The sequence below is a fragment of the Equus asinus genome, chromosome 4, assembly GCF_041296235.1.
Source record: "Equus asinus isolate D_3611 breed Donkey chromosome 4, EquAss-T2T_v2, whole genome shotgun sequence".
NCBI classification, from domain to species: Eukaryota; Metazoa; Chordata; class Mammalia; order Perissodactyla; family Equidae; genus Equus; species Equus asinus.
This window is the reverse complement of record NC_091793.1, coordinates 97,875,251-97,897,450: the sequence shown is the minus strand read 5'-3', so window position 1 is coordinate 97,897,450 and position 22,200 is coordinate 97,875,251. Positions and strand designations below refer to the sequence as shown.

The 22,200-nt window shown below is 36.5% G+C and overlaps 1 long non-coding RNA gene across 1 annotated transcript in view; it reads right to left on the bottom strand.

Moving 5' to 3' along the window:
• Positions 1–22,200, bottom strand: part of LOC139045192 (uncharacterized) — a 142,101-nt gene that overhangs the window by 8,097 nt on the left and 111,804 nt on the right. Inside the window, exon 2 of the long non-coding RNA XR_011503087.1 lies at positions 20,770–20,941. This is a non-coding gene — a long non-coding RNA (uncharacterized lncRNA). The remainder of the gene's footprint in view (positions 1–20,769; positions 20,942–22,200) is intronic.

Here is a 22,200-nt window from a genome sequence, read left to right as displayed (position 1 = left end):
GATAAGTATATATTTAACTTTATAAGAAATTGTCAAAATGTTTTCTTAAGTATTTGTGCTATTTTACACTCCCACCAGCAATGTCTGAGAGTTCTAGTTTCTCTTTAGCCTGGTCAATACTGGCTATTGACTAGCTTTTTAATTTCAGCCGTTCTACTGAGTGTGAAATGGGGCCTCATTGTGCTTTTAATCTGAATTCCCCTGATAACTAATGATCTTGAAATTGTTTAATGTACTTATAGGCCATTGAATATCTTCCTTAAAGTTTTTCCATTCAAGTCATTTGCCCATTTTCAGGAAAGTGGGAGAGGTAGTAGTTCTTCCTATTATTAAGTTGTGTGAGCTCTCTTGATATTCTGGATATACGTATGTTGTCAGATACATATGCTGAAAAGTTTTCTCCCAAACTGAGGCTTGCTTCTTCGTCTTATTGGTGTTGTCTTTTGATCTATTTTCTTTTCTTTTTTTTTTTTTTTTGAGGAAGATTAACCCTGAGCTAACTACTGCCAATCCTCCTCTTTTTGCTGAGGAAGACTGGCCCTGAGTTAACATCCATGCCCATCTTCTTCTACTTTATACGTGGGGCACCTACCACAGCATGGCTTTTGCCAAGCGGTGCCATGTCCACACCCGGGATGCGAACCAGCGAACCCGGGGCAGCTGAGAAGCAGAACGTGGGAACTTAACCGCTGCGCCGCCAGGCCGGCCCCATCTATTATGTTGAGTTAATATTTGTGCACGATCTGACGTGGAAATCCTGATTCATTTATTTCATATAGATATGCAGTTGTTCCCACACCATTTGTTGAAAACACTATAATTTCACCTGTTGAATTATGTTAGCACCTCTGTTGAAAACAAATCGACCATAGATGTGTGGATGAATTTTTGGACTTTTTATTTATCTATATATCTATCTTTATACCAATACACAGCTATCATGATTGCCATTGCTTGTTACTTTACTGTTTTTCTGTTTTCTATTTCACTGAATTCTGTCATTCCAGCCTTGCAATTAGATATTAAAAGACTTCCCGGGGGCTGGCCCCGTGCCCGAGAGGTTAAGTGCGCACGCTCCGCTGCAGGCTGCCCAGTGTTTCGTTGGTTCGAATCCTGGGTGCGGACGTGGCACTGCTCATGAAACCACGCTGAGGCAGCATCCGGCATACTACAACTAGAAGGACCCACAACGAAGAATATACAACTATGTACTGGGGTGCTTTGGAGAGAAAAAGGAAAAAAAAAAAATCTTAAAAAAAAGAAAGACTTCCAAATTTGTTCTTTATTTAGTATGGTTCTCTATGGTGTTCAAGGTGGTTAGAAGTTTTGCATTTCCATGTAAAATTTACAATAAATTCTTAATTTCAACAAAATGCTTACTGAGATTATGATTAAGATTGTGCTGAATCTATAGACCATTTTGGAGAGAATGGACATTAACAACTTTGAGTCTTTATATCTATGAACATAAAATATATATTTTTTATTTTTGTAGTTTTCTCAGCAATGCTTTCTAGTTTTCAGTGTAGAGATTTTGCACATCCTTAGTTAAATTTATTCCTAAGCCTTCTATGATTTTGATGCTATTTTGAATAGTTTTGTTTTTAAATTTTATTTTGCAATTCTTTCCATTAGATACATACAATTGATTTTCGTATATTGACCATATATTCTGTGATCTTGACAAATTCATTGACTAATTCTAATAGTTTTTTGGAGATTATTTGGGATTTACTATGTAGACAATCATGTCATCTGCAAATAGAGACTTAAATTTCCTCCTTTCCAAGGTTTAAGCTTTTAATTTTTTTTTTCTCTTTTGCTGTTAGGGTCCTGGACCTTCAGTATATATTGAATAGAGTGGGTAAAAGCTATATTCTTGCTTTGCTCCTGATTTTAGGAGTAAAGTATTCCGTCTTTTAACATTAAATTTGATGTTATTTGTAGGTTTTAATAGATGCCCTTTCTTGGGTTGAGAAAGTTGTTTTCTATTTCTGATTGCCTAAGAGCTTTTTTTATTATGAAACTGTTGAATGCTTTTTCTGCATTTAATGAGATGATCTTATTGTTTTGAATAATTACAAAATATCACACCAATTTCGAATTTATGGGATAAACTCCATATGGTCATGGTGTATTCTTTTCTTTTTATATATTGCTGAATTGAATTTGCTAATATTTTGTTGAGGATTTTTGTGTGTATGTCGATGAGGAATAATGGTAATTATCTTTTCTGGTATTGTCTGTCAGGTTTTGGTATGAAGGTTATGCTGGTTTCATAAAATGAAGGAAGAATTCGCTTTTTCTCAAAGGGTTCATGAAAGATCATTATAATTCCTTCCTTAAAATTTTGATTTGTTTACTTGCAAAGTCATCTGGCCCTGGAGTTTCTTTATGGAAAATTTTTTTAATTCAAATTCTTTGATAGATATACAGCTTTTCTGATTTTCTGTTTCTATTGTGTCAATTTTGAAAATTAGTGCTTTTTAAGCAATTTCATCTTATTTAACTTTTTGATGTAAAGTTATTCAGAATATTACCTTTATCATTTTAATGTCTGTAAGATCTGTAGTAATATTTTCTTTTTTGATTCCTGATATTGGTGGTTTTCTCTTGCTTAGTTTTTGCTAAACGTAATCAATTTTAGTAATTTCTTCAGAAAACCAACTTTGAGTTTGGTTAATTTTCTGTGCTGTTTTTCTGTTTGCTACTTCATTGATTTTGCTGTTGTCTTTATTATTTCTTTTCTTTTATGCAATTTGGGTTAAATTTTCTCATTTATTCTAGCTTCTTTTTTCACATTTAGGAGGTATGAACATGAAAATGTGCAGATCTTGGTCATCTCACAACATTCTGTGTACAAATATCGAATCATTACATTGTCCATGTGAAACTAATATAATGTTATATGTCAATTATAACAATAAAATTTTTGAAAAATATAAAAATGTGCAACTCTTAAATATGTATTACAATAATTTTAGACTTATGTACATACTGATGTAACCACTATTCAGATTAAAATATTGAAAATTACCATCACTGTCGAAAGTTCTCTTTTACCCTATAACTTATGTATTAATTTTTTAAAAATGAAATAAAATTCCCTTTTTCCCCTTTCTAGTTAGTACTTCCCCTAAAAGAAACTGCTTTCTGATTTCTATCACTGAAGACTCATTTGGCTGGTTCCTACAGTTTATATAAATAAAGCCATACAGCATGTGTTCATCTGTGTCTGACTTCTCTCTCTCAACAGAATTTTTTGAGATCTGTGATCCATCATCAACTAGAAGTTGATTCTTTTTGGTTGCTGAGTAACATTTCATTGAATAGAGTATAATTTGTTTATTGTCCCATTGTCCTGTTGATGGCCATTTGGGTTGTTTCTAATTTGCAGCTGCTGTAGTTGTAATAGTTTTGTAACAGTGGAGACTAGACTATAATGAGACTAATGAGGTAATATAGCTAGGGAAGAATAAAGGATTACCTAAAGTGAAGAGAGAAATTTAACTTTTTAGTCTTAATATTGTTTTCTTCAACGAACTGACCAGTTTATTCAAATATACATAGGTAACAACTGAAAAATCCCTTGATCAGTCTACGTCAAAAATTTTTAAGCTGAGATATAATTTACACACCCTAAAATTCACCTTTTAAAGTATGTTACAGTATATTCACAAGGTTGTGCAGCCATCACCACCATCTAATCCCAAAACATTTTTATCATTCCAAGAAGAAACCCTAAATCCTGTGAATCTCCATTTTTCTTCCTTTCAACCATCAGCAAACACAAATCTAATTTCTGTCTCTATCGATTTGCCTATTCTGGACATTTCATATAAATGCAGTCATACAGCTTGTGGTCTTTTGTGCCTGACCTCTTTCGCTTACCATAATACTTTCAAGGTTTTTCCATGTTGTAACATGGATCAATATGTCATTCCTTTTTGTGGCTGAATATTTTATAGTCTGATATACCACATTTTACTTTTCCATTCTTCAATTCATGGGCATGTGGGTTGTTTTCTCTTATTGACATTATGAATAATGCTGCTATGAACTTTGTGTACACATTTTTGTGTGGATACCTTTTGAATTCTCCTGGATATATCCCTAGGATTGGAATTGTGGGATCATATGGTAACTGTACAATTAACCTTTTGAGGAACCGCCAAACTTTTCCAAAGTGGTTGCACCATTTACATTTCCACTAGCAATGTATGACTGTTCCAATTTCTCCACATCCTTGTCAATACTTGTTATTGTCTGTCTTTTGTATTGTAGCCATCCTAGTGTTTATGAAGTGGTATCTCATCAGGGTTTTGATATCCATTTCCCTAATAACAAATGATGTTGACCATTTTTTTTCATGTGATTATTGGCCATTTGTATAGCTTCTTTGAAGAAATGTCTGTTCAAACGCTTTGCCCATGCTTCAATTGGGTTGTCCTTTTATTGTTGAGTGGTAATAGTTTTTTATATATTCTTGATACAAGACCTTTACAATATATACAATCGACAAATATTTTCTCCCCTTCTGTGGGTTTTTGTACTTTCTTGATAGTGTCTTTGGAAGCAGAAAAGGGTTTCACTTTGATGAAGTCCAATTTAACCTAGTTTTTCTTTCATTGCCTGTGTCTTTGGTGTGAAAACTAAGACATTAATGCCTATCTCAAGATTATGAAGGTTTACACGTATGTTTTTTTAAAGAATTTTATAGATCCAGCTCTCAAATTTAGGTCTTTGATTCATTTTGAGTTAATCTTATATACAGTGTGAGATAGTGGTCCAACTTCATATTTTTTTTTTTCATGTGGCTATCAAGTTTTCCCAGTACCATTTGTTGAAAAGATAATTTTTTCCATTGAATTGTCTTGGCACTTTTGTCAAAAATCAATGAACCCTGGATACGTTGGTTTGTTTCTCTACTCTCAAATTTATTTCTTTGGTCTGCATATCTATCCTTATGCCAGTAGCACAAAATCTTAATTTCTGTAGGTTTATTGTAAGTTTTAAAATTGGAAAATGTGAGTCTTCTAAGTCTTACACTATTTTTGTTAAATTTATTCCTAAGAATTTTATTTTTTGATGTTATTGAAAATGAAATTGTTTCGTCTTCAAATTGTTCATTGCCAGTGTGTGGAAGTACAGTTGATTTTTGTAGATTGATCTTATATCCTGCAAGCTTGCTGAACTCCCTTATTAGCTATAATAGTTTTCTTGTGGATTCTTTAGGATTTTCAACATACAAGATCATGTCAGCTGCAAATAGAGATAGTTTTACTTCTTCCTTTCCAGGTTGGATGCCTTTTATTTCTTTATTTGCTTAATTGCTCTGGCTAGAACCTCTAGCACAATGGTGAATAGAAGTGGGGAGAGTGGATAACCTCATCTCATTCCTGATCTTAGGGAGAAAGCTTCAGTCTTTCAGCATTAAGTATAATATTGGCTGTGGGTTTTTGTCTATGCCCTTTCTATGGTTGAGGAATTTCTCCTCTATTTCTAGTCTATCTATCAAATGTGTTTTCATCATGAAAGGGAGTTGGATTTTGTCAAATGTGTTTTCTCAGACTATTGAGATAATGTGGGTTTTGTCCTTTAGTCTATTAATATAGTATATTGAATTGATTTCTTTTTGTTTGTTGCTCAACCTTACATTCTTCTGATAAATCTCACTTGGTTATTTTGCCTAATCCTTTTTATGTGTTTCTGGATTCACTTTGCTAGTATTTTGCTGAGGATTTTCACATCTCTATTCATAAGTGATATTTGTCTGTAGTTTCCTTGTGATGTTGTTGTCTGGTTTTAGCATCAGGGTAATATTGGCCTCATAGAACAAGTTGGGAAATGTTTCCCTTCTTCTATTTTATGGAAAAATTTGTGAGAGATGGGTGTTAATTCATTAATTGTTTAATAGTATTGACCAGTGAAGCTGTATAGGATTGGACTTTTCCCTGTGGGAGTTTTTTGATTACTAATTCAATCTCTTTACCTGGTAGAGGTCTATAAAGATTTTCCATTTCTTCTCAAGTTAGTTTTCTTAGTTTGTGCCTTTCTAGGAATTTGTCCATTTCATCTAAGTAATCTAATTCTTTGGCAGGCAATTGTTTATACTCTTGTTTCAGAATCCCTTTTATTTCTGCTAAGTCAGTAGTAATGTCCCCTCTTTCATTTCTGATTCTAGAAATTTGAATCTTGTCTCTTTCATTTTTGGTAAATCTCGTGAAGAGTTTGTCAAGTTTGTTGGTCTTTCCAAAGAACAAGTTTTTAGTTCCACTGGTTTTCTTCATTAATTTTTAAATCTCTATTTCATTAAGTTCCACTCTAATTTTTATTATTTCCTTCCTTCTGCTTGCCTTAGGTTTAGTTTTATCATCTTTTTCCAGTGTCTTAACCTTCCAGTGAAAGAAGTTTATTGATTTGAGAACTTCATTTTAAACATAGGCATATAATGTAGGCAGTATATGCTATAAATTTCCCTTTAAGCATTGCTTTAACTGCATCCCATAGATTTGTAAGTGTGTTTTAATTTTCATTTGTGTCAAAGTATTTTCCAGTTTCCCTGTGACTTTTTTGCCTCATCGGTTATTTTGGAATATGTTAATTTCTACATACTTGTGAATTCCCCAGATTTTCTTCTGTTATTGATTTCTAATTTTATTCCATTGTGTTTGGAGAACACACTTGTATTATTTAAATTTTTTAAATTTATTAAGATTCGTTTTATGGTCTAATGTGTGGTTTATCCTGGAAAATGTTTTATGTACATTTGAGAAGAATGTGTATTCCGCTGTTGATGTGTGGAATGCTGGATAAATGTCTAAGCTTATTGCTTCATAGTGTTGTTCAAAACTGCTATTTCCTAGTTGTCTTCTGCCTAGATGTTTTATCCATTATTGAATGTGTGCTATTAAAGTCTCCAGCTATTAGTATTGAATTATCTATTTCTCTTTCAATTTGGTCAGTTTTTGCTTCATATATTTTCGGTATCTGTTTATAATTATTGTATTTTTTTAATGAATTGATCCTTACATAATTTAAAACATCCTCTTTCTCTAGTAGTGATTTTTGTCTTAAAGTTTATTTTGTCTGTTGTTAGTTTTGCCATTCTAGCTCTCTTTTGGATACTTTTCACATGGTAAATCTTTTCCATCCTTTTATTAAATCTATTTGTATCTTTGCATCTAAAGTGTGTTTCCTATAGAGAGCATGCAGTCAGATCATGCTGGTTTTTTTAAAAATCCATTTTGTTGATCTCTGCCTCTTGACTGGAATGTGTAATGCATTTACATTTGATGCAATTACTGATGATATAGGATTTACATCTGCCATTTTGCTATTTGCTTCTACATGTCTCATATCTCTATTCCTCCATTACTGAAAGGTAGATGTGGACGTCACACCCACTAAAATCTCTCCACATAGCAGCAGACTCTCTTGCGGTCTACCTCGATTATACCTGTGCAGGACATCAAATCAAGGGAAACGTCACCCATTAACCCTGGGCGATGGGATAGCTGTAGGGGGGTTAATTAGATGCCTGGTGTCCCCCTCATGGTACCTATTGCACTTGACCACTATGTGGTAGGAGAGTCATACCCGTTCTCACTCCTCCCAAACAAGCAAGATGTTCTGTAAATTGTTTACATACATTGTTTTGCTGCCTTTTTTATATCATGGCTTGACCAAGCTCCTCCTTTCAAACTCTGTCCTTATTGAATGACACTGCCACATCCAAGCAAATTCCCAGGGATGTATTAATGCACTGTGCATCCAGAGATCCCATTCTCAACTTGTTCTCTGTGCATTCCTCTAACTGTAGGACTCTTCCTCAGTGTACATAGTTAATATAAATCCTGCTTATCTGCAAGATTTGAGCCCCTACCCATCTACCTAATCCCATGGACCATTTCCAGCTAGGCTACAGAAACAAGAAGGGTTATTATTGACAATACAGCCATAATACAATTATTGAACCAACAAAACTTGATAGTATTTTTTTATCTGTTAATCCTGTAAACCAAAAACATAATAAACATTATGAGCTATTTGAACTCAGGGACATTTTCTACTCATGGATGTTTTGACAGGACCAAATATCAAGGACCATTTGGCATGGACCAAATATGCTCGTAGATATTTCTGATAAGACCAAATTTCAAGAAGCTTTTGATGTGGACCAAATGTCTCAATGAACATTTTTGATAGGACCAAGTATGCGCTAATCCACAAAATGTATCAACCTTACAATAGAATATTTGCATTTACCTGCTACCCCATGTTTAATGCAATTATTCTTATGTCTTCTACTTCTACATGCACTATAAATCTCACCTTAAAATATTATTTTCCTAATGAACAAATGGGACTTCATCAAACTAAAAAGCTTCTGCACAGCAAAGGAAACCGTCAACAAAATGAAAAGACAACCTAACAATTGGGAGAAGATTTGCAAACCATATATCAGATAAGGGGTTAATATCCAAAATATACAAAGAACTCATACAGCTCAACAACAAAAAACCAACAATCCAATTAGAAAATGGGCAAAAGATCTGAACAGAGATTTCTCCAAAGAAGATATACAGATGGCCAACAGGCATATGAAAAGATGCTCAACATCATTAGCTATCAGGGAAATGCAAATCAAAACTACAATGAGGTATCACCTCACTCCTGTCAGAATGGCTATAACTAACAAGACAGGAAACAACAAATGTTGGAGAGGATGTGGAGAGAAGGGAACCCTTGTTCGCTGCTGATGGGAGTGCAAACTGGTGCAACCACTATGGAAAGCAGTATGGAGTATCCTCAGAAAATTAAGGATAGATCTACCATATGATCCAGCTATCCCACTGCTGGTTATTTAACCAAAGAACTTGAAAACACAAAGGCATAAAGATACTTGCACCCCTGTGTTCATTGCAGCATTATACACAATAGCCAAGACTTAGAAGCAACCTAGGTGCCCATCAAGGGATGAATGGATAAAGAAGATGTGGTATTTGTACACGGTGGACTACTACTCAGCCATAAGAATTGATGAAATCCGGCCATTTATGACAACGTGGATGGACCTTGAGGGTATCATGCTGAGTGAAATAAGTCAGAGGGAGAAAGTCAAATTCCATATGATCTCACTCATAAGTAGAAGATAAAAACAACGACAAACAAACATATAGCATTCGAGATTGGATTAGTGGTTACGATAAGGGAAGAGGGGAGGGCAAAAGGGGTGATTAGCTCACATGTGAGGGGATGGACTATAATTAGTTTTCGGGTGGTGAACATGATGTAATCTACACAGAATTTGAAATATATTATGATGTACATCCGAAAATAAAGAAAAAAGAGAGAAGATATGTTAATTAGCTTGACTACAATAATCATTTTACTATGTATAGTATATCAAATCATCATGTCGTACACCTTAAATACATACAATTTTTATCTTAAAAAATCATAGGCAGGAAAGAGTAAGCATCAAAGGCGTGATCACGGATGGGAAGAGCAGAATGGAATTGGGTTGAATCTATAATATTTTCTTAATAAAATATCAAAAGTAAAAAATAAATATTTTTCTTTAAAATAATTAGCTGTCTTCTAAAGATATAACAAAAACAAAGGATTATTTATATTTACCTACTTACCAACCATTACTGGTCATATTCTTTCTTCATATACTTTCTTACCTATAGGTTTTGAGTTTCCATCTAGTATGAATACCCTTCAGCCTGAAGAATATTCTTTATTATTTCTTATAGCATAGGTCTTATCATGACAAATTCTCTAAGGTTTCGTCTTTTAAAGTGTCATTATTTCACCCATACTTTTTCTTTTTTAAATGTTTTATTATGGAAAATTTCAAACATAAGAGAAGTTGAAAAAACTTTACAGTGAATATTCATACACCCATCAATGATATTATACAATTACCATGTTATCATCCTTGTTATAGTGTATCCATCTATCCGGAATTCTATCCATTCATCAAACCTTCTTACTTCTTTATGAATTTCATAGTTAGTTGCAAGTTTCACTCAGTTTTCCAGGATAATTTCACTGTATACAGACTTCTAAGTTGCAATTTTTTTTCTTTCAGCACTTTAAAGATACCATTCCATTATCTTCATGCCTCCCTTGTTTCTGATGAGAAGTGAACATAATACTTTCTCTTTTTACATATATATAATATATTTTTCCTCTAGTAACTTTTAAGATTTTTCTTTATTTTTTCAGCAGTTTTCAGCCATCTAACTATGATGTGCTTAAGCATGATTTTCTTGATAAATTTCCTGTTCGATAATTTCACTCAATTTCTTGGATATGTAAATTTACATTTTTTACCAAATTTAGGGATTTTTCTGCCACTAATTCTTCAAACAATTTGACACTGTCCCATATATCCTTGAGCCTTTGTTCATTTTTATTTAATTTTTTTCTCTCTGTTCTTCAGCTTGTAAATTTTCTATTGTCTTCAAGTTCACTGACTCTTTTGTCTTCCATCTACATTCTGCTTTTAAACCAATCCACAGAATTTTTATTTCAGACATTATACTTATCAACTACAGAATTTCTATTTGGTTCTTCTTTATTGTTTCCTTTTCTCTGCTGAGATTCTTTATTTGTATAATTATTAAGATAGTATCTTCTTTTTATTATGTGCACATACTTTTCTTTAGTTCTTTGTCTGCTAACCTCAGATCTGAATCACATCAAGTTTAGGTTCTATTGTTTGCTTTTCTTTTTCTTGACAATTTATGCACACATGCACCATACATCTTTGGAATTTCTTGTGTACTGGATGTTGTTGATGACATGTTGTTTAGATTTAGTTTTTATTATCTTCATCTGAAGAGTGTTGATTTTTGTTATCACAAGAAATTCATTTATTAGCTAGTTACCTTAATATTGCATAGATTTTTTTTCTGATACTTCTTTAAGGTAAATCTACAAAAATCTAAAATGTTTTCCCCACATCCTTCTAATTTCATAATACTTAACCTGCAAATTCTGTCTCCCCTGAGGGTCCTGTGATTGCTTGTTTTAGTCTTTGTTCGAATGGGAATACGACAGGGTTCTTAGCTAAGGGCTTTTTGCTGTCTTTGATGGATACTCACAATTTTAGTGAGATGTTAAAGGCATCTCATCTCTCTTGCTGAGCTGGACTTCCAACATGGAAATTATCTCACCCAAATTGGTTTTTCACAATCCTGTGAGGCTACCTTAATATAGGACAGTGGATTAAAATCGGTCAATGGGATTTATGAAGTACCAACATTAAATCCATCATCTATGTTTAAAAAAATATTCACAAATAAAGAATGAGAGAGTTGACTTTGTAGTAGAAGCTTACATATACAAGATCCAGAGTGTTTGTGAATAAGAATCTCAGTAGCAATCAATAATGTGGTTAATTTGTTTTAGAAAAGGAAGGAAAAAACCAACATGAAGCCTTGGGCTATGTCAATAGACACATAATATCCATACCAAGGAAGGCAATAGTCCTATCACACACACGACATCAGTCAGGTGATCATGCCTGAAGGTTTGTGTAGTTTACTGGACTTTACACTTGAAGAACAGCATCAAAGAATCACCAATGTTTAAAATAAATTAACCAAGATGGCATATGTTCTAGGAAATTCTGTCAAAGGAAAAATGATTGAAACAGCTGTGTATTTTAGCCTACATAAAAGAAAAACTGGAAATGGAGTGGTGTAAGATGTCTGACTTTAAGAATTTAACCATTCAAAAGATTGTCATGTGAAAAAGGAAATAGTCTATGCCATACTGCTTCAAAGGACAGAACTAGAACTAATAAATGACCAATAAGAGACAAATTATAGCTCAAGATATGGAAGAATTCTATAATTAGAATTATATACTAATAGTAAAGTAGTTTTCAAAAATAATTTGGAAAACAGCAGTAAGGGAATGAAGGATATACTAAGGTTCTATCAAGTCATGTGTAAAATGAAAGGTAGTTTGTGTGTCAAAGGGAATTTGGGAGAGTGTTGGGAGTGAGAAGAATGTAGCAAATAGAATCAGCTTGATGCTTGCTTGTAGGGGTATGTTGCTCAACGAGGTCTTCATTTGTTTAGTTCACCAAAGTCGCCCAGTTCACTCTATGTACAACCAAATACGTGCATGTGTGTTAAATTCAGACAAATGGAGTATGTCAATGATCACGAGTCGCAGATTGTCAATGAATGATTCAGAACAACTGCCACAGCAGCAAAATGGGCATTGGGAGTCTCAGCCACCCCCAAAGAAGTGTACGCTGTATAGTGGGTATGAGTAGATTCCTTTTTCATTTCTCTAAATTTTATAGCCATCAGGGAGAAGGACAAAACTCTGTAACTCTGATGTTTCAGGCAGAGAACACATAATAACATTCCCTTAAATACAATTAATACAGGTCTTCCAAAATGGTAAAGGACACTGGAAAGAGCATTAGGCTCCTATTGCCCTAACTCTGGTTCTTCGATGTTGATTTTCACTTTAGGGACCTCACACTAACTACTACGCCACTACTACTCAGGCTCAGGAGGTGCAGCTCCTTTGAGTCTGTTCATCCAATAATGGGCACATGAATTTTCTCTTAATCCCCATATTGCAGTTGAGAACAGTCTAATAGATTAAGTCAATAATTTTCTAAAAGCTATATTCATGGGGTTGAAAAATACATGGCATGCTTTTCTTTTTCAGCTATTTCTTACCTAAAGGATATTTTAAGCTGACAAAATAGTAATCACTTGCTTAAGTTTGTTGATACGTTTCCAGAATCTCCTCTTTTACATTTTTCTGAATCCTCTTTTTATTCAAGCCACACTGCTAGAGTTCGAATCCTAGCTCTGCCACTTATAAGCTATAAGCTATTTAAATTAGTCAACCTTGCAAAAACTATTTAACAGCACTGTTCCAATATCCTCACCTGTAAAATTAAGATAATAAGAGTGTGTACCTACTTAAAAGGTCATTGTATGAATTAAATGAGTTAATATATACAGAGTATTCAGTGCAGTGCCTAGGGTATAATACATGCTCAATAAATATAATACATTATTACTATTCAAATATTTTTATTGAGTACCTACATGTATAATTCTGTTGTCAACTGGAGTCACACTTTCTCTTTAATATCTGTATAAGACTAACAAAACTCTCATTCCCTGGCCTGAGGAAATGTAGTGTATTACTTAAGATCTCTGTGAATACCAGGTGTCCATGCATTCTCCTCACTCATCTGTTATTCAGGTCTCCAGATATGACTGTTGTTATTTATTTCTCATAAATACTTTAGTTAAATGCAGATATTTTGATGCATGCTGTACATTTCTTTATCTTCAACTACCACTGTATAGGTCAGGGTTTTTTGAGGAGACAGAAACTACAACAATTATTTTAACAGAAAAAAATTAAACAGAATTGTTAACTGGCTATTAGAAAATTAAAAAGGCAAAAGGGGAACACTTTATACTATTAAACCAAGGCTGAGGGAACAAAGAGAATCATTAAAGCCCAGGGGCTCCGAGGAGAGCCTGTGGAGCTGGGACTCAGACCTCTGAAGACAGAGCACTTCTCAGCTAGTACCGGTGTTTAAGAGCCTGATGGAGAAATCCCACCAAACTGGCGCTCAGTCTTCCAAGAATGAAGCATGGTCTGACTGAGGCTGAGTTTTCTGCAAGGAGTATAATGAGACTGATTTTAATGGCATGCAAAAATTGCAAACTGTGATGAACTGCTGCTTGTGGAATCAATTGTCACTGCCAGGGTCAAAGCTATCACCTGACTGGAGTTGGAAGCAAACAGAAAGGAGCAAGTCCTCTTTTAGTTATCCAGCCTTCCAGATTTTCTGTAGTGCCTCTTTTTGGCAAAGCATAAGGGGGACAAACTGGCAAAGTATAAATGAGTTCAACCTCAGTATCAAAAAGCAGAGTAGAGGAGTCCTTGTCAAGATGGCTCTGTGAGCAGACGTTGAACTCGCCTCCTCCCACAAACACAACCAGGTTACAACAATTTTAGGAAGAATCACCCTGGATTGAAAACTGAAAACTGGATAAAAAGAACCCCCACAACAAGGGACAGTCCTGGCGAAAGCAGAAGAGGCAGTAACTCCAGCCAGAGAGGAAAAATGCCACCTTTGGGAGCAGCAGAGCTTCTCAGCTGGCCAGGCGGGAGCCAACCTAAGGATATCCAGATAGCATCTCAAGATGCCTAAGAGTCTCGCACTACTATACATCGGGAGGCGGATGGACTTCCCCCCGGGAGGAGGTGGAAATAGGTGAAAACTCTCCAACCCCTGACCCCTGTCCCCAGGACAGCCTAGTTCCTGCAGGAGGCTCTCTTCCAGCAGACTCCCCCATAGCATCACCACACACCAAGGGCGGGAGTGTGCACTCACCAGCGGAGTGATGGTGGAACTAGGTGACAACAGCCCTACTCAAGCCCCCCGCGATTACACCTAAGCCCAGGGGGCATCCCCAGGGTCCCGCACCCACCAGCAGGGAAGGCCTCCACTTGCCATTAGCAGGGAGGCCCCACCCAGAATCCAGAACAAAGGGAAGCTCCCGGCGGGCGGATTCCCCAGCACAGCACCAGAGCGCAAGCTGCTGCTGGGTCCATGGTCTCTGGCACACTGGTCGGTGCAGGGGCACCCTGACTTCCCATAGACGTGCTTGGGGACACAGTTGGAGCTCCAGCACCTGGCTCTGTGTCCCAGGGGGAGGCTCCAGGTTCCCGCACCCCCCCACCCCAGCAGGGAGGGCCTCTGTTTGCCATTGGCAGGGAGGCCCCACCCAGCATTTGGAACACCAGGAAGCTCCCTAGAGCAGAATTCCCCACAAGGCAGCAGCTTACAAGCCACCGTCAGGCCCACGGACTCTGGCTGTCTCCCAGATGAGGCAAGGGGCTCCCAGAGATCCCATGAGAGTGGAGTGGGGCAGAGTGGAGCTCCGGTGAAATGGCTATGTAGCCCAGGGGGGAACTCCAGGTTCCTACAGCAGCCTCAGCGAAAGCCTCTGCACAGCACTAGTGGAGAGGTCCCAACTGGCAATTGCAAGGCAGGAAGGCCCTGGGGCAAAAGTAGCACAGCTAGGTGAGCTAACGACAGACTGCAGAAGATACCCATAGCTCTGCTGGGACCTATAGTGGACAAGTGTGATCTTGTGGGCTCTGTTAGGGACAAAGTGGCGATTATAGATGATCCTGCTCCTGGCTGCTGGGAAAGCCCACAACACCACTGCAGACCACAAGGAGGGAGCACGTCTAAGTGGGCTGCAACAGTAGGCATCAGCAGCCTGAGGCCCCCTTGTGATTGCCCCCACAACCGACAAGGGATCCCACAGGACCACTGTAACTACGAGGAGGGGTCCAGGTCCAGTCAGCAACAGCTGACAGCGTTCCCGATTGGTGCAGTCTAAACAGCTGCCCCCCCACACACACACCAGTCACAACAAGTGGAAGCAGCGACTAAACTCTATCTCTATGTGGAGGCACAAATCCACGCCATCAAGCAGTATGAAAAAACATATTAAATCTACAGAACAGAAGGAAAATGATAAGCACCCAGAAAACAATCCCAAAGACAATGAAATCTATAACCTAAATGACGATGATTTCAAAACTGCCATTATTAAAAAACTCAACGAGTTAAAAGAGAATTCAGATAGACAACTCAATGAGTTCAGGAGCTATGTCAAAAAAGAGCTTGACACTATAAAGAAGAACCAATTAGATATACTGGAGATGAAGACCACAATGGAGGAGATTAAGAAAAATCTGGACTCTCTGAACAGTAGCGTCAATAATATGGAGGACAGAATTAGCAATTTGGAGGATAGGAATATAGAAATGCTGCAGACAGAGGAGGAGAGAGAACTAAGACTAAAAAGAAATGAAGAAACTCTCCAAGAATTATCTGACTCAATTAGGAGATGCAACATAAGGATTATAGGTATACCAGAGGGAGAAGAGAAGGAGAAGGGGGCGGAAGGCCTGTTCAAAGAAACAATAGCTGAGAACTTTCCAAACTTGGGAAGAGAGATGGAACTTCATGTGACAGAAGCCAATAGATCTCCAAACTTTATTAACGCAAGAAGACCAACCCCAAGGCATATAGTAGTGAAACTAGCAAAAGTCAACAACAAAGAGAAAATACTAAGGGCAGCCAGGCAGAAGAAAATAACTTACAAAGGAAACCCCATAAGGCTATCAGCAGATTTCTCAGGAGAGACCTTACAGGCTAGAAGAGATTGGAATGAAATATTCAAAACTCTGAAGGACAAAAACCTGAAGCCAAGAATACTCTACCCAGAGAAAATATCCTTCAAATATGATGGAGAAATAAAAACTTTCCCAGATAAACAAAAGTTAAGGGAGTTCATCGCCAAAAAACCTCCTCTTCAAGAAATGCTCAGGAAGAACCTCATTCCTGAAAAATCAAAAAAAGGAAAGGGGTTACAAAATCCAGAACAAAGGAGATAAGTAGAAGGACAATAACACAAAGTAACAGCTCTCCATCAGGACAAAATGCAAAAGAACCAGAAAACAAGTGATAAAATGGCAACAGTAGGCCCCCACGTTTCAATAATCACTCTAAACGTGAATGGATTGAACTTTCCAATCAAAAGGCACAGAGTGGCAAGATGGATCAAAGAACAAGATCCAACAATATGCTGCCTCCAGGAAACACACCTCAGCCCCAAAGACAAAGACAGACTCAAAGTGAAGGGATGGAAGACAATACTCCAAGCTAATAATGAACAAAAGAAAGCAGGGGTTGCCATACTTATATCAGACAAAGTGGACTTCAAAGCAAAACAGATAAAGAAAGAAAAAGAGGGGCAGTATATAATGATAAAAGGGACGCTCCACCAAGATGACATAACACTTATAAATATATAGGCACCTAACACAGGAGCACCAAAATTCATAAAGAAACTATTAGCAAAACTAAAAGGAGACATCAACAGCAATGCAATAATAGTAGGGGACCTCAACACCCCATTAACACCAATGGACAGATCATCCAGACACAAAATCAACAAGGAAATTATAGAATTAAATGAAAAATTAGATCAGATGGACCTAATAGATATATATAGGACACTTCATCCAAAAACAGCAGGTTACACATTCTTCTCAAGCATGCATGGAACATTCTCAAGGATAGACCATATCTTGGGAAACAAAGCAAGCATCAATAAGTTCAAGAGGGTTGAAATAATATCAAGCATCTTTTCTGATCATAATGCTATGAAACTAGAAATCAACTACAAGAATAAAGCTGGGAAAGGGCCAAAAATGTGGAGACTAAACAACACGCTGCTGAACAAACAATGGATTATTGAAGAAATGGATTATTGAAGAAATTAAAGAAGAAATCAAACATTATCTGGACACAAATGAAAATGAAAACACACCATACCGAATGATTTGGGACGCAGCAAAGACAGTCCTAAGAGGGAAATTCATTGCAATACAGGCTCACCTCAATAAGCAAGAAAAATCTTACATAAACAACCTCAAACGACACCTAATGGAATTAGAAAAAGAATAACAAACAAAGCCCAAAGTCAGTAGAAGGAGGGAAATAATAAAAATTAGAGCAGAAATAAACGATATTGAATCAAAAAAGACAGTAGAAAGGATCAATGAAACAAAGAGTTGGTTCTTCGAAAAAATTAACAAAATCAACAAACCCTTAGCCAGACTCACTAAAAAAAAAAGAGAGAAGTCTCAAATAAATAAAATTAGAAACGAGAGAGGAACAATCACAACAGATACTGAAGAAATACAAAGGATCATAAGAGAATACTATGAAAAACTATATGCCAACAAATTGAACAATCTAGAAGAAATGGATAAATTCCTAGACTCATACAACCTCCCCAAACTGAATCAGGAAGAAATAGAGAATCTGAATAGACCAATCACAAGTAAAGAAATAAAAACAGTAATCAAAAACCTCCCCCAAATAAAAAGTCCAGGACCAGACAGCTTCTCTGGAGAATTCTACCAAACATTCAAATAAGATTTAATACCTATCCTTCTCAAACTATTCCAGAAAATAGAGGAAGATGGAGCACTCCCTAACACATTCTATGAAGCCAACATCACCCTGATCCCCAAACCTGACAAGGACAACACAAAGAAGGAAAACTACAGGCCAATATCACTGATGAACACAGATGCAAAATCCTCAACAAAATTTTGGCAAACCGAATACAGCAATATACCAAAAAGATTATACACCATGATCAAGTGTCAACTCTCGCTGTTTGCAGACGACATGATCTTATATATAGAAAACACCAAAGAATCCATAGAAAAACTATTAGAAACAATCAACAACTACAGCAAAGTTGCAGGGTATAAAATCAACATACATAAATCAGTAGCATTTCTATACGCTAACAATGAACTAACAGAAAAAGATCTCAAGAACTCAATCCCATTCACTATTGCAACAAAAAGAATAAAATACCTTGGGATAAATTTAACCAAGGAAGTGAAAGATCTATACAATGAAAACTACAAGACCTTCTTGAAAGAAATCGACGACAACATAAAGAGATGGAAAGACATTCCATGCACATGGATTGGAAGAATAAACATAGTTAAAATGTCCATACTACCTAAAGCAATCTACAGATTCAACGCTATCCCAATCAGAATTCCAATGTCATTCTTTACAGAAATTGAACAATGACTCCTAAAATTCACATGGGGCAACAGAAGACCCCAAATTGCTAAAGCAATCCTGAGAAAGAAGAACAAAGCTGGAGGCATCACAATCCCTGACTTCAAAACATACTGCAAAGCTACAGTAATCAAAACAGCATGGTACTGGTACAAAAACAGATGCACAGATAAATGGAACAGAATTGAAAGCCCAGAAATAAAACCACACATCTACGGACAGCTAATCTTTGACAAAGGAGCTGAGGGCCTACAATGGAGGAAAGAAAGTCTCTTCAACAAATGGTGCTGGGAAAACTGGACAGCCACATGTAAAAGAATGAAAATCAACCATTCTTTTTCACCATTTACTAAAATAAACTCAAAATGGATCAAAGATCTAAAGATTAGGCCTGAAACAATAAGTCTTCTAGAAGAGAACATCGGCAGTACACTCTTTGACATCAGCTTCAAAAGAATCTTTTCAGACACCATAACCCCTCACATGAGGGAAACAATAGAAAGAATAAACAAATGGGACTTCATCAGACTAAAGAGCTTCTTCAAGGCAAGGGAAAACAGGATTGAAACAAAAAAACAGCCCACTAATTGGGAAAAAATATTCACAAGTTATGTAGCCAACAAGGGGTTAATCTCCATAATATACAAAGAACTCACACAACTCAACAATAGAAAATCAACCAACCCAATTACAAAATGGGCAGGGGACATGAACAGACATTTCTCCAAAGAAGATATACGGATGGCCAATAGACACATGAAAAGATGCTCATTATCACTAATCAGGGAAATGCAAATCAAAACTACACTAAGATATCACCTTACACCTGTTAGAATGGCAAAAATAGCCAAAACCAAGAGTGACAAATGTTGGAGAGGCTGTGGAGAAAAGGGAACCCTCAAACACTGTTGGTGGGAATGCAAACTTGTGCAGCCACTATGGAAAACAGTATGGAGATTCCTCAAAAAGTTAAGAATAGAAATACCTTATGACCCAGCCATCCCACTACTGGGTATCTATCCTAAGAACCTGAAATCAGCAATTCCAAAAGTTCCATGCACCCCTATGTTCATCACAGCATTATTCACAATAGCCAAGTCATGGAACCAACCTAAGTGCCCAGCAACTGATGATTGGATAAAGAAGATGTGGTATATATATGCAGTGGAATACTACTCAGCCATAAAAAAGGACAAAGTCATCCCATTCACAACAACATGGATAAACCTTGAGGGTATTATGTTGAGTGAAATAAGCCAGACAGAGAAAGACGAACTCTGTATGACTCCACTCATAGGTGGTAGTTAACATATGGACAAAGAGAACTGATCGGTGGTAGCCAGGAGAAAGGGGGGTGGGGGGAGGGCACTAGGGGTGAAGTGGTGTACCTACAACATGACTAATAATGATGTACAACTGTAATTTCACAAGGATGTTAACTTTCATAACCTTAATAAAAAAATTTTAATTTATTATTGAGTACACAAAGAGTATACAAGTACACTCACATTGCAAAAATTTGAAACAATACAGACCAAGCAAAAGTGCCCCTGACAGTGTTTCTCCCTTCCCTGAGAGATAAGGATGAGAACACACTGTCCCTTGTCGCTGTCTTGCTTCCCAACCTCTTCCACCTGCCACATTATGCCCTGTTACCTTTATTGTAACATTGTTATGGTTGGTAACAATTTTTCGCTGGTAACATTTTGAATCTTTTAGAACCTTAGTTAAGTTTTTAATGGTTTGTAGGTTGATTCTAAAAGATGAAAAGTAATAAACAGCACTTACATTAAAAAAAAAAAGAAAAAAGCAGAGTAGAGAAGTGTGGATTTGAAGCTAAAAGACAAGTGGTATAATAATCACTATGGTCCAGACTTCGGCTACCCAGCACCCATATACACTCTTCTACATAAACTTGACTTCAATATCATGATAGAAACCACTTTGTTCTTTGACTCAATAAATTCTCTATATGTTCAAAGACACTCTCAACCCTTTTCGAAACAAGGAGATGCCATGTCCCAAAAGTCGTTGTATTCATCTCTGAGAGATAGCCATGATACCTGCTTCAGTGGAGAAGTAGCTAGGAGCTATCCATAGCCTAGTTTCCATGGTCCAGCAGTCATCATGCGATCACAAAAATTCCTGAAGATTCTTAATCCAGAATAGTCTCTGTCAGTGATGTGCTACCCCAGAATCACAGTGCCATGGCTACTGAAAAGATGGTTCTGGTACCTGGAACAAGTTAAAATGGTTACTTGATGCACTACTATGCAACATTTAAAAATATGTAAAACAAAAACATGTAAACAACCTAGAAAGTTAACTGAAAACAAGAGAACATTGTATGTAGAGAGGTGAAAGAAGAGGGAAAAAGGAGAAGGAGATGGTGGGAAGGAGAAGAGGGAAGAGGAGAGAAAAAGAGGAAAGAAGAAAGCAGAAAGCATTTCCCAAAATGGTAACAGCAGTTACCTCTGAGAGGGGCTATTATGAGTAAGCATATTCTTCCCTGACTTCGCTGAATTTTACAAGTTTTCCACAAAGAGCACATACCACTTTTATAGTCAGAAGAAATTGTATATAAGAGAAGAAATTAATGATGCTCCACTTGGGTGAGGCAATTTCCTTCGGACAGGAAGACGTTCTAAGCTCTTGGGAAATAAGTTTCTCTAAAAGGAAGATAAAGCCTATGTTTTCAGTCTAACTTCTGCAAAGCCTTTAGAACGCACCATATTCAGATAAACACTCAACAAATAGATAGGATTGGACTTACTATTGTTTCTTTATAAAATTATAGTGTCAAGAATTTTGAAAGATTGATGAATATTGATTAGTACCAGTAGCTGCAATTACCTCTTTTCTGTAGATTTCTCCCAAACTAGATAACAAAAAAAGAAATATCAAGTTATCCATAAAATTTTGGTAATCATATTTATTGATACTGAAACTTTAATATTGAATTATTGTTGAATGAATCGCTGTAGCACAGAATGACCATGCTTTAGGCCATCTGTGATTTTGCATTTGTTCCACCTATATCTCCTTTCTATGAAAACAAACAACTTGTATGTTGAGTGACAAAAAAAGCAATTTTCTGCAGAGGTTAACTTCTGTGGGTTCACCGTCAGAAATGGTGTAGGTAGATATAAAGCCTTCTTTGTATTTAAGTGGAGGATATTTCATTAGTTTTTGATGTAGCTTATTTAGTACAAAAGGTTAATATATTGGCTGGCTTGAGCTGTCGTTCTGGTGGTTGTTTTACTTGAAATAAAATAATCTATAAGAGGAAAAGGCAATGCAAGCTCACCTTGAATTTCCTTTAAAGTTTGGAAGACAAGATTGTGATGGGCTTCTCCTTGCTGAGAGGATATTGTGATAGCCCCAAACATTCAAATCAACTCTATAAGCAGCACACTTACATCATGTAGAAAAAAATAGTAATGATTACATCCAACAGTTTCCCTTGTTACAGCAATGTTTTATTCTCAGTGATG